Source organism: Urocitellus parryii, chromosome 5 (assembly GCF_045843805.1).
Source record: "Urocitellus parryii isolate mUroPar1 chromosome 5, mUroPar1.hap1, whole genome shotgun sequence".
Lineage (NCBI taxonomy): Eukaryota > Metazoa > Chordata > Mammalia > Rodentia > Sciuridae > Urocitellus > Urocitellus parryii.
This window is the reverse complement of record NC_135535.1, coordinates 130857954-130871579: the sequence shown is the minus strand read 5'-3', so window position 1 is coordinate 130871579 and position 13626 is coordinate 130857954. Positions and strand designations below refer to the sequence as shown.

Genomic DNA, 13626 nt, shown 5'->3' with positions numbered 1-13626 from the left:
CTGCTACCGAAAAAAAAAAAAAAGTTAAAAAGCACACATATAACATGTACCAACAGCCAACATTCTGGATCATAAATCCAATCTGTACAAATTAAAAGAATTCAAATAATATATTAGTATTACATTATAAATAAGTAACAAAAGATCTCTAGATATTCTCCCAATTCATAGAAACTAAGAACTATGTTTCAAAAAAAATCCATCAATCAAAAAAGAAATCAGAAGGATTTCTTAGAAAATAATTTGAACTGAGTAAAAGTGAAAACAAAATATCACAATGTGTGGGAGAACAATAAAGCAGTACTTAGGAGAAGACTTAAAGCACCAAATACCAATATGATTAAAGTAGAAATGTTTCATATCAATGACCTTAGCTTCTCCAGAACAGTGGAATGAAAAACTGAACAAATTATGCTATGAACATATATAAATATACCACAGTGAATTTTACCTTTATGTATATCTATAAAGCACTAATTTTAAAACTATAAATAAATAGAAGGAAGACAAGTAGAGAAAGGGGAATAGGGAGAGGACAGATCGGGAGGGAAAGAGAAGTATTAAGGACTGAAGTGGAGTAAATATATTCTATGTTTTGCATGATTAAGTCAAAATAAATCCAAATATTATATATATAACTATAGTGTACTTATAAATATGTACAAAATAATTAGAAAGAGAACAAATTAAACACAAAATAAGCAGAACAGAATTAATTTTTTAAAAATCACAACAGAAACTGATGAAATATAAAATAGAAAAACAGGAGAAGGGGCTGGGGTTGTGGCTCATCCATAGGGCTCTGCTGGCCTAGCACGTGTGGGGCACTGGGTTAGTTCTCAGCACTACATAAAAATAAAATAAAGGTGTTGTGTCCAACTACAACTAAATATATATATATATATATATATATATATATATATATATATATATAAATATATTTTTTTCTTTTTTCAAATATATATATATTTGAAAAAAGAAAAGAAAAATAGGAGAAAATCAATGAATGCAAAATCTGATTCTTTAACAAGTTTACTAAATTTGGTTAAACATTTTCTAAAAAGAAGATGCAAATTATCAATGTCAAGAGCAGGAGAAATGACATAATTACAGATTCTATAAATATTGAGAGGATAATAAGGGATATTATGAATAACTCTATATCAACACAATTCAACAAGAGGAACACAAGCCTTAAAAAACACAAACTCAAGCTCATTCAAGAAGAAAAAGAACCCGAACAGATCCATTCTATTTCATAAGCTGGGCTATCATAACAATGGTATTCTCTTTTAAAAAAACTGCAGAGGAAAATGGTTCCAACTCATTTCATGAGGCCAGGATCATCCTGTTGTCAAAACCAGATGCAAACATTATAAGATAAAATAACAGGCTTATATCCTTCATGAACACAGATACAAAATTTCTACACAGTTTTAGTACACAGAATTCAACAACAGGTTAAAAATATAATACAATATGAAGAAGTAAGGTTTGTGTCAGAAAAGTTGGTTTAACATTTAAAAATCTATTTAATTCACAGGTTAACTAAACAAGAAAACTCATATTTCAAGCAGAGAAAGCATTTCACAAAATCAAATACCCATTCTACAAAAACTATGAGCAAACTAGGATCAGAGGGAACTTCTTCAATATGATAAAATCTACATAATGGTAAAAGACTAAATACTTCCCCTAATGTAAGATACCATATAAAGATGTCCCTCCTTCTCATGATTTCTATTTATCATTATACTAAAAGTCCCAACTAGTGAAGTGGGACGATAAATAAATAAATAAATAAAGATTTTAAAAGCATCCAGATTAGAAAGAAAACAAACTGTCTTTATTTTAAAGACATGATTGTCTATGTAGAAAACCTGAGAGAACAAAAATAAAATAAAACAAAAATATAACTAATAATATTAGTGAGCTTATTTAATTAAGTTAATAAACTAAAACAACCAATAAGTGAAGTCAGTAAGACTTCAGGATATAAGATCAACTAACAAAAAAACTTTCTATATACTAGCAAATAACAAATGGGAATTGAAACCAAACAATCCCATTTAGGACAGCATCATATATATGAAAATACATAATAAGTATTCAGGAATAAATATTTAGAGAATAAATCTGATAAAATATGTGAAAGACACATACATACAAAACTACACACACACACACTCACACACACTCACACACACACACACACTCACACACAAACCACACCTTTTGAAAAAGAATAATAAAGTTGGATGGTTATGACTACCTGAATTCCAAGAATTATAAAGTTATAGTAACCAAAAGAGCAGGTCATTGACCTAAAAATAGACATGAAAACCAATGTAATGGAATACTCCAAAATAAATTCACATGTATATTCACAACTCCTTTTTGATAAAGGTGAAAGGCAACATGGCAGCAGAAAAGGATAGCTTCTTCAACTGGACATCCACGTGCAAAATAAATAAATAAATTGAACAAATTTGGATTAGTTATACACCAAAAAATTACATCTAACTCAAAACTACCCATAGATCTAAATATGAATCCTAAAACTACAGAACCTCAAAGGGAAAACAAAGAAGATCCTCTTTGTGACCTTAGATTAAACCAAGATTTCTTAGATTAAACCAAGATTTCCCACATATAACACAACTGTTAAAAATTTAAATTGGACTTCAAAAAATTTTAAACTTCTGCTCTTCAAAAAGAAACTATTAGGACAACAAAAAGATAAGCCAAAACTTGGGAGAAAAATTTCAGTGTCCCCCCAAAAGCTCATGTGTGAGGCAATACTAAAACATTCAGAGGTGAAATGACCGTTATGAGACTTAAACCTGATCAGAATGTTAATCCACTGACAGGGATTAACTGGGTAGGTAACTGTAGGCAGGTAGAGTGTGGCTGGAGAAGGTGGGTCATTAAGGGTGTGCCTTTTGGGTAAATTTTTTGTTGCTGATGAGCTAGTCTCTCTCCCTGCTTTCTGATGCCATGTCCTGAACTGCTTTCCTTCACCATACTCTTCTGCCATTATCTTCTGCATCATCTCAGGCCCAGCACAATGGGAGTTGGCTGTTTATGGACTGAGACCTCTGAAACTGTGTGCCAAATAAACTTTTCCTCTTCTAAAATTGTTCTTTGTCATGTATTTTGGTCACATATTTTAAAAAGCTTACTGAAACACTCAGTAAAATATGTACTGATTAAAGATACACACAAAAGGAATTCTCAAAACTCAACAAGAAAAAAACTCTGGTTTAAAAAATATGGGTAAAAGATCTGAATAGACACTTCAACAAAGAATAGAGAAGAAGAGTAAAATAAAGCTCACAAAGATACTATCATTTGTCATTAGATAAATGCAAACTAAAACCACAATGAGATATTACTACACATCTATTAGAATTACAAAAATCAAAGAAATCAAGTGTTGAAAAAGATAGGAGAAAAAAACACTCTTCCATTCTTTTCCTCAACTATATATTCTTTTTTCCAGCCAGCATTAACCACCAATCCAAATTTGGTGTAGAGGATTCCTCTGCTTTTCATTATTCCTTTATTTGCATATGTGGTATTCTTTCTTTTGTTCCTTTTTATCTTTATTTAAGTGAAATCACAGTGTATGTGTTCCTCTCAGATTTGCTTTTTAAATTCACAACATTTCACATGAAGATATTATTAGTTTTCCTTTCTATAATCTAGTTCATAGAATTCCATTCCAATATGACAAATATATTTACACATACCACGATTTATTTATTCTACTGTATTCATTCGAGTTGTTTCCAGAATTTTTACATTATCAACAGGATTATTATGGATATCCTTCTCTCTGTCTAGTTTTTCTTGTTTCTATGGTGCTGCAGATTGAACCCAGAGCATCCCACATGCTAGGCAAGTACTATACCACTGAGTCACATCCACACCCATACATTTTTGTTATCTTAACTTTTACAGTGCTGGGGGTTGAACCCAACACCTTGCCCATACTAGGCAAGTGCTCTACCCTTGAGCTACATTCACAGGCCCTGTATTTCATTTTAAAACATATTTTATATAATAACTTTATTAATATGGAAACACTAGCATTTTCACGTTACTATTTGCCTGGTACATATTTTTTAACTCTATTACTTTCAACACAGTTGGGATCTTTATATTTTAGATTAGGACTTTTTTTTTTTGGGGGGGGTACCAGGGATTGAGCTCAGGGGCACTCAACCACATCCCCAGCCCTATTTTGTATTCTACTTAGAGACAGGGTCTCACTGAGTCACTTAGCACCTTACTGTTGCTGAGGTTGGCATTGAACTCGCAATCCTGCTGTCTCAGCCTCGAGAGATGCTGGGATTATAAACATGCACCACCACACCTGGGTTAGATTAGGACTTTTATATCAGTATTTGATGTCGACATTTTTAAAATCTAGCCTATTGATTTTGGTCTTTCAATTAGCATTTTGTCTATTTTATATAATCAGGATTGATGATATATTCATTTCTATCTCATATTTTGTGGTGTTTAATTGTTTTGCTTTCACTAACTCCCTCTTTTATGTATTAAATGGAAAAGATGGAGTACTTTTATAATTTTTCTCTACCATTTGAAGGTTATATAACTATTTCTTATTTGAAAAGACTACTCTAAAAATGTAAATGATCATATTTAACACAAAATTGGGGCTGGGGATGTGGCTCAAGTGGTAGCGCGCTCGCCTGGCATGCGTGCGGCCCGAGTTCGATCCTCAGCACCACATACAAACAAAGATGTTGTGCCCACCGAAAACTAAAAACAAATAAATGTTAAAAAATTCTCTCTCTCTCTCTCTTTTAAAAAAAAAAATATTTAACACAAAATAAAATCTAAAGCTAATCACATCTGTATAGTTCTCATGAACAATACTAAGAACCTTAGTACTCTCATTTCAAGTAACTCTACTTGACTTACATTATTATTGTTACCAGGATTTTAATCCTCTCTTGATTTTCTCAAACCTTCTTAAGTGTCTAAATCAGATATTGCTTTATTTGGTGAATGTTTAGACTTACCAAGAAATGTGACATTTTGTAAACCATTCCATTATTAGTGCCCTCAGAAAAGACACAAGAGATGATTTCTCTCATCTCTATCATGTGAGGAACCACCAAAAAACCAGCTATCTGCAAACCAAAAAGAATGCCCTCACCAGACGCTGGATCTGCTGGTTCCTTGACCTTGTATTTCCAGCCTCCAACTTTCAGAAATAAATTTCTATTGTTTAAGCTATCCATTTCATTGTATTCTGTCCCATCAGCCTGAACTTTTTAGAAAAGATAACAAGAATGGAAATTAAAAGATGTTTAACATCATTAGGGAAATACAAATTAAAACTACAGTGAAATAGTGCCAATACCTATTAGAATTGTAAAAAAGAAACAAAAGCAACTCAGAAGATATTAAGTGCTGATCATAGGGCATATGACTGTATATTAGTCATACAAAATGGTATAGTCACTCTGGAAAACAGTCTTAGCAGTTTCTTATGGAATTAAATATACACTTATTACATACTCATCAATTCCATTCCTAAGTATTTATCAAATGAAATGAAACCTATGTTCCCATAAAAACATGAAGGCTCATAAGGCTTTATTTATAATTGTCAAAACCTTAAAACTGCACAAATATTCCTCAATTTGGGAATGAATAACTATTGATACCATAAAATGAACCATTACTTGGCCATAAACAGGATAGCTTTTGATACATGTAACAATATAGAGAAATCTCAAATGTATTATAAGGGATAGAAAGCAGACTTAAAAGACATATTATTCCATTTATATGAAATTCTTGGAAAGCAAAATACAGGAATAGAAACAGGACAGTGGGTGGTAGGAGCTGGGTACAAAGGAAGGTAACCACAAAAGTAAGAGCACAAGAGAATTTTGGTGGGTGACAGAATTGTTCTGTATGGGTTTTGTTTGTTGTTTTTGGTTTTTTCAGATAGGGTCTCACTGTGTTGCCCAGATGGTCTTGAGTTCGTAAGCTCTAATGATTCCCCAACTTTAGCCTCCTGCCACTAGGTCCCACCCTGTATTACATATCTTGATTCTGGTGGTGGTTACATGGCAGTAAATGTTTGCCAATATTGGCAGAACTATCTACTTATTGAGGGTTGAATTGTGTCCCCTCAAAATTCATAGATTAAATTCCTAATCACTAGAATCTAAGAATATACCTTATTCAAAGGCAAATACAATCAAGTTCAAATAAATTAGGGAAGACCCTAATCTAATGATTTGTCTTTATAAAAAGGGAAATTTGAAGACAGAAACGTGGAGATGTTGTGAGGAGATGTGGGTGATGGATGAGGAGATGGTGTGATTAATCAATGAATGAGAAAGACTAATAGCTAACTACCAGAAGCTAAATGAAGGACATGGACAGATTCTAACAGCCTACAAAAGGAACCAATACTAAGGAATCCACACTAAAATCTTAGATTTCCAAAACTGTAAGACAATAAATTTCTGTTGTTTAGGCTACCCGGTTTGTGGTACTTTGATACAGCAGCCACAGTAAATAAATATGTAAATTTCATAATATTCCATGTAACCACCACCAGAATCAATACTTTTAATACTTTTATTAAAAATATTGAAAACATTTCAATGTTACTAGTTTGAATATTAAGAGTGTGAAAACTAAAAAGTTATCAAGTTATTTTATACTCTATATTGACATGGTTGCAGATCCTCAAATTGACAATGATTCTTTAAATAAAATAAAAATCTTTTGCCAACAAAGAACTTAATGACAATGAAATTCAACTTGTAGAGCACAGATAACAGTTTTCGAAAGGAATTTTAAAACAAATGATTACATTAAAGAGAAAGATGAGATTCCCAGTTTCAGCTCCAACACGTAAAGGGCTTATAAGGAGCTTATTCCACTCATATCAAAAAAATAGCTGAATGAACTGACACCAAAAAGTTTTCTTGGAGCCATCACAGAAATAAGGCAAACTACTACCTTAAAATCTGTAGCGATATATAGAGAGTCACAGCCAAATGCTACTTACCTAAAGTAGAAGTCTCTGAAGTCACAAACTAGAAGGAACACTTAAATGGTAATTCTGACTGGTAGATAATAAATATGCACTAGCAGGAGACAGAAATTCCTGAGGACCACAATCTTAGGGAAACCTCCATATTTTCTTGAGTTTTATCTCTACAGAACTCCACTAGGTTCTCATTGTGAAGAATCAAGAAAGGTTCCCTTGTAGCTTAGACATAGGCAGGGGGAAAATAAATAGTATAAAAGAACCAAAACACTACCCATAACAAAAGCCTATAACCTTTACTGGAGACCAGGCCCTTCAAGCCTTCCTACAGGATTAGGTAGTGAAGAGAAATGCTAATATATATTTTGAATACGGTAACCTAGAGTAAGGATGGCCTTAAGCCTTAGCCTAAGTAACTCCATTTTAAAACTCCAGTTTGAAACCTGCAGTCTCACCAGGCACATCCTCAGAGCCCTCCAGTATGGCCCTTATGCACAAACAAGTGACTTTTCCTTAACCTGACAAACTCAGAGTAAAGTCTCTGGCATGTTGTTCTTGCCCTGATAAGAGGAAGAAGCAAGAAAATCAGGGTGGGGACCACCAGATCAGATGCTTTAATCTGAGGACGAATGATCTCACTGAGAAATCCAGTAGCAGCTGATAGGGATTGAAAGGGTGGTCAGAAGCCCCAAAATTTAGTGTAAATGATGGAGCAAGTGAACATTCAGCCAGCCGACGCTGATGCACGCAAGCCTGAGAGCATGATGAGGACCTAGATTGACATCCCAACTCTCCTCATCTGCCTGATCCTCTGCATTGTTCTCACCACTCTCAAACTCTACAGCAGCTTCTTGACTCTGGTGATAAAAAGACTTCTCCCTATGACTGCCTCCTCAGCCAGTCGTCAGCTCCACCCCAAGAGAAGCCTGTCTTGATTCCTGATCTGATCACCATGGTCTGAATGAGTGTGCTTCTGCTGGACTTAGAGCCTAAGGCTTGAGACTTCTGATCTGACACTTGAGCTTAGCATGCAGAGGGAATGTCTGTCATGAGCCTGTCATGATTAAGTGTATTTGCAGTGCTTAGAATTAATCTAGAATTGTTTGCTGTGAATTGATTATGTCTATTGCAGTGCCTAGCATTAAGGATTGTCATTCTCTTGATTAAGAACCTATAGAGTGAAATTGTATTGAGTGATTTGAGTGAATAAAGCATTGAAAAGGGCAGAAGAACATGGACATTCTTTATCTCTCCCCTTTGAGTGCATAAGTCACACCTTTGCCCATCGCAACACCCAGGGACAGACTCACTAAAAGACTGATTATTTTATTTTATTATTTAATAATAAAATTATAGAATATTTCCCCTCCCCAAAACCTTACCACCAAACTAACAAGGCACAGAAAACTAACAGTAGATTACAATGGAAAGGTCTGTCAACACCAAGACTCTGAGGAAGAGTTCTTAAGGAAACCCAAACACAACAGAGGAGACAAAATATAAAACTACAGGAATCTGAAGTCTCTGGCACTTTCAACTATAGCAAAAATTAAACACAATCCAAGGCCACAAAACACACATTAACAAATTCAAAGAATAGAATTGTCTCATATCACATTAGAGTTAAACCAGAAATCAGTACCCCAGAATAGCTGAAAAAAACAAAATGTCTAGAATTGAAATAATACATTTTAAAATAACACATGGGTCAAGAAAAATGTTTCAAGAGAAAATTAAAATATTTTAACTAAATGAAAATACAACTTACTAAAATTTGTGGAATGCCTAGGAAAAAAATTATAGCATTAAAAATATCTATTAGAAAGAGAAGATCTAATAGCAATAACCTAAGTTTCCCCCTAAGAAACATAGGGAAAGAAGTAGTAAGCAGGAAAAAAAATTAATGAATTAATACTAAGAAAAGGTACAGAGCTGAGCACAGTGGCAAATGCCTGTAATCCCAGTGCCTTCAGGAGGCTGAGGTAGGAGGATAACGAGTTCAAAGACAACCTCAGCAAAAGCGAGGAGCTAAGCAACTCAGTGAGATCCTGCCTCTAAATAAAATATAAAGAGGGCTGGGATGTGGCTCAGTGGTTGAGTGCCCGAGTTCAATCCTGAGTACCTGCCCCTCCCCCAAAAAAAGAAAAAAAAAGTATAGAATATGCACAATTAGAAGTCAAAGGCAGGCCAAATGCAGACATTAATAAATACAACAGAGATGAAAACTGTCTTTGAAAAAACCAATAAAACAGAAAAACTCCTGGCAAGACTGTCAAAAAGAGAGAAGGCATAAATATAGAATGAAAAAGCAGCATAATAATAGACACGGCAGAAATTTGAAAACATAAGAGACTACTTTAAAAATTCATGTGATAAATTAGAAAATATAGGCAAATAGACAATTTTCCAGAAAAGCATATGTTTATAATTGACTGGGAGGATTAAAAATATGTATGGCCTTGGGCAACTGTTAGGTTTGTTGTTATAATGTATGATCATTTTTAGATCCTATAACATAATCATATGCAGTAAATTAGGCTGGGCTAAAGATGATCCCTGAAACAGTAGCTGAGAGACAGAAGTAAACTGTAATAAAATGATATGAAGAAGCCATATTACTCAGTTATTTAAAAGGATTTCTAAGAATTATTAGAATTAGTGCTGAGAAAATTAAAACAACAACTCTCTAAAATAAATGTTCTTTGTCTTTCCCAATATCCAGAGCTTATCACGTTCAGACAATTTTACAGGCAAAGTTCTATAAAATAATTCAGGGTTAGTAACATGAATAGATAAGACAATTTTGAATAACATATTTAACAATATGTTGTAAAAACTTACAGTTAACCTTTAAAACTGAGAAAAAATAAAATCCTCCATTTTTCTCAGGTATTTTGTCATAATGCCAAAAAGATAATGAACTCAGCGAGGTAATGCATAAGTTATTGGCTTGATTGTGAACATTTCACAATGCATGCATATGTCAACATCATGTTGTACACTATAAATATATGCAATGTTTGTCAATTAAAAGTAGTAATAAAAAAGGACTTATAGTAAATAAGCCAGTGTAATATTGACGTTGGGAGAGACAGATAAACAGATCAGATTATCATTTTTCACTCACACACACACACACACACACACGTGCACAAACACATATTATATACATGATACATGATGGGCACGATATTATTTTAATGAGAAAATATTCAATAAGTGGTATTATCAGACAACCAATTATCTATGTAGGGAAAAAATTAGGTCCCTATACGACATAAGGTCAGAATAAAGTAGGTTATGCTGAAGTGGCAACTCTTCAAAAAAAATAGTAAAAGTGGTTTAAAATATTTCTCATTCATTGTTACAAGTTCACTACATGTCAGTAAGGGAACCATGCTCACTATAGTCACTCAGAGATCCAGGTTGATGGAGCAATAATGTGTAGAAATGATTCTCTATTCATAGCTGATTGGCCAAAACTAATACTTATGGTCCCATCTACTTAAAAAGGGCCAGGAAAACCATCCTATTCTATGCACAGAAGATAAATCTCTAGCAGGGAGCAGTAATGGCAAGATTAGATGGCAAATCCATGTAATCCATTGCAACAAATAATCCTTTACATTTCTTGACACATTTTTATTTCCCAACTCCACTGCATTATTTCCACATCATCTGGAAGGGATAGACTCTCTTTTGCAGACCACTGTCCTAAGAAATGATAATCTCCAAAGAATTTCCCTTCTATGGAAAGTCAAAGAGCTAAGCTAAGTCTCTTTCCAAGTGTATAGTGCATACATTCTTGGGTACACATAGTACTATCTTCAGACTAACTATTTTTCCTTTGATAAAGACCGCAGGCACTCTGCTAAACACTTAGCATTTATTAACTCATGTAAACTTGAGAACATCCTTTGAGATTAGTACCATTATTATTCTCATTTTAAATTGGAATAACTAAGATATAGAGAAGTTAAGTAATTCGGCTAGTAATGTGAAACTAGGCACTTCTGTTCCTTCAAGGCCCAGCTAAAATCCCCTTGCAAGAACCAACCCTACTTTGCTACAGTTTAATTATTCCTAATCCAGTGCTCTCTTGCAAACTTTTCTCCACAAATTCCTTCCATCCTCCTTCCTGTCTTTCTCTAGGCTCTAGTTCTGAATTCACCAGAGACTGTCCAAAAGGAAAAGATCTGTTTTCCCTGCAGGATTAATCTGACTAGTGTCACCTTTGTCCTCTCTATTTTATCTCTACAATCTGAAGAATCTTACCACATTGTCCCCAAATGACTTTCAGAGTGAAAGTATAAAGCTCACCCAGGAAAGGATTAGAATTATTTATCACAAAGGCTACCTTCTTGAAGCTTCCTGAAGAACAAAATGACTGTCAGTACCTCTGGGCTAAAAGATGCTATAAGAAATTCTGGACAAGAGCAGGAAAGAAAGGGATAAGGGGGCTGAGAATGGGAAATGGGTGTAGGAGGAGGGATTTAAGATCTACCTCTACTTCACTAGTGGCAGGTGCTATGCACTGAATTCTGCTGCCTGCCATTAATACACTGAAGCCCTGGCCCTCACTATGATGATGCTACTTGGAGATAATGCCTTTGGGAATTAATCAGGATTATACAGGGTAATGATGATGGTTACCTCCTGATGGTTTAGTGTCCTTACAAGAGATACCAAAGAACTTGTTTATTCTCTGTATGCATGTGTCTGTGTGTGTGTGCGTGTGTGTGTGTGTGTGATGTGCGCATGCGTACGTGCACATCACATGAAGTCACAGTAATAATGCATGAGAAGTCTGCAAGATAGGAAGAGGCTGTTATGATTTGAATATGGTCTGTCCCCTGTGAAACAAAAATTTAATTCCTATCTAAGAGATTAAGAGGGCAGAAATTCAAACTGACTGGTGTATAGAGGTGGGGCCTCTGGGATGATTAGGATTAGATAAAATCATCATGATTGAATACTAGTGGTTTTATAAGAAGAGGGAAAGAGACCAGACACAAACTTAGATGCTCCCTGCCTCTTGCCATGTGCCTCTCAATCTTTGGCCAGACCTGTGAGCCAAAATAAGCCATCTTTTCTTTATAACTTAACCAACCTGTGGTGCTGTTATTAGCAACAGAAAATAGATTAAGATAACGGCCCTCAACAGAACCCAAGCATGCTGATACCTAGACTGATAGAAAATAAACTTCTGCTGTTTTAAGTCACCCAATCTACAGTATTTTGTTATGTCAGCCCCAGAAGACTAATACAGTAGATATTTTACATATTACCTTAATTTTCCAATCACTGCATTTGTTTTATAATGTTTAAAATGGGATTCAAATGTCTAATAGCTATAAAGCCACTGCTTTTACCCCAGCAATATCTCCTACGGAAGACAAAACGTCTATATTATTTGTTCTGATTCTGACAATAATTAAATTCTTCTCTTAAATGAATTCCTAAACATCTCTAAACCCAAGTACACTCTTGAAACACTAAAAGACTGAAACAGGATGCCCTCTAAAGTGCTTTGCCACACTTAAAATGTGTGAATAAGGTTAAAAAAAATTAAGGATATTTGGAATACAGAAGGGTTTTTATATTCCTGCATTGAAAAAGATATCACTGTGTGGATGCATATATATATATATACGTATATATGCATATACATTTGCATATATATATATATGCATACATACACACATACACACACACATACACACACACACACACACACACACACACACACACACATGAATGAAGCCGAACAAAGTCTAAATAAACTATTCTGACTCTGGATCTCACCAAATCATTTGGTAGTACAAAATCTGCACACGCCACTACTAGATGCACGGATATGGTTACTAGACTCAATCACTACTACGAAGAACTCCCTCAGGGCTAGAGTAGTAGCAAATACTCAGAAGTTCAGAAACCAGGATCCTTGATCCCACAAAAATGAAAATTTTCTTTCTTTCTGATCCTTCTATAACTCTGAATTTCAACTGGTCAAAGGGAGACCCTAATTATGATCTTTGTATTACAAGCAAGATCCAACTAGCTCCACTGACAAAGATCCACTTAGTGTTATATGGAACAATTTAATTCCCAATCAAATCTAGATTTTTAACAACTATAAATTTTGTTATAATTTATTTCAGAATATGCAAAGTACAAATAAAAAAACTAATTTTAACACAAAATAATTTGTGGCACTTTTCATAGATAAATCACAAAAAAGAGATATTATACCTTATCCAATATCCCTGCTATACTAAAGGAACTTCAAACTATATGTAATCGAAAGCTTAAAGCTTTTCTCAGAAAATCTCCATATTAGAGGGTAGAAGGATTTAACAAAGCAGTATAAAATCGTAAGTAAGCTGGGCAGTGGCGCATGCCTGTAATCCCAGTAGCTCAGAAGGCTGAGGCAGGAGGATCACAAGTTCCAAGCCAGCCTCAGCAAAAGTAAGGTACTAAGCAACTTAGTGAGACCCTGTTTCTAAATAAAAATACAAAATAGGTCTGGGGATGTGGTTCAGTGACCAAATGCCCCCGAATTCAATCCCCAGTAG

The 13626-nt window shown here is 34.4% G+C and overlaps 1 protein-coding gene across 1 annotated transcript in view; it reads right to left on the bottom strand.

Annotated features, from left to right (window-relative positions):
* Zfand4 (zinc finger AN1-type containing 4) overlaps positions 1-13626 on the bottom strand; it is an 88664-nt gene that overhangs the window by 62868 nt on the left and 12170 nt on the right. The gene's annotated exons all lie outside the window — the stretch shown is intronic.